At 40.8% G+C, this 407-nt stretch overlaps 1 long non-coding RNA gene across 1 annotated transcript in view; it reads right to left on the reverse strand.

The window, feature by feature from the left end:
- LOC108370270 (uncharacterized) overlaps positions 1–407 on the reverse strand; it is a 10,660-nt gene that overhangs the window by 9,360 nt on the left and 893 nt on the right. The window lies entirely within an intron of this gene.

Consider the following 407-nt stretch of genomic DNA (forward strand, 5'->3'; position numbering starts at 1 on the left):
GAACTATGCTGAAAATTTCAAGTCTCTAACTTGTCGGGAAGTTAGTTTAAAATCGATTGGAAATTTCCACGATTTGCGCGGGATGACCAAGTTAAATAAAAGCTTATAAAAACGAAGTAATGCATACATGCACAGTTTCGGTTCAAAAACGAAATAATGCATATGACAAAAACCGAAGTAATGCATACATGCACAGTTTCGACTCAAAACCGAAGTAATGCATATGACAGAAACCGAAATAGTGCATACATGAAAACGAACTTCTTTCTGAGTAGGCGGCCTTCGGCCGCGCTTAGGGATTATAACCCTTACTAAGTAGAACTCTCCTTTCTGTGTTGCCGGAAAAGCAGGGCGGAAGTATTTTTGCGTAAAACTTTATTCTGCGTAGGCGGCCTTCGGCCGTGCTT

This window comes from Rhagoletis zephyria, unplaced genomic scaffold (genome assembly GCF_001687245.7).
Source record: "Rhagoletis zephyria isolate East Lansing unplaced genomic scaffold, Rhagoletis_zephyria_1.1 Rzeph_scaffold_04106, whole genome shotgun sequence".
NCBI lineage: Eukaryota > Metazoa > Arthropoda > Insecta > Diptera > Tephritidae > Rhagoletis > Rhagoletis zephyria.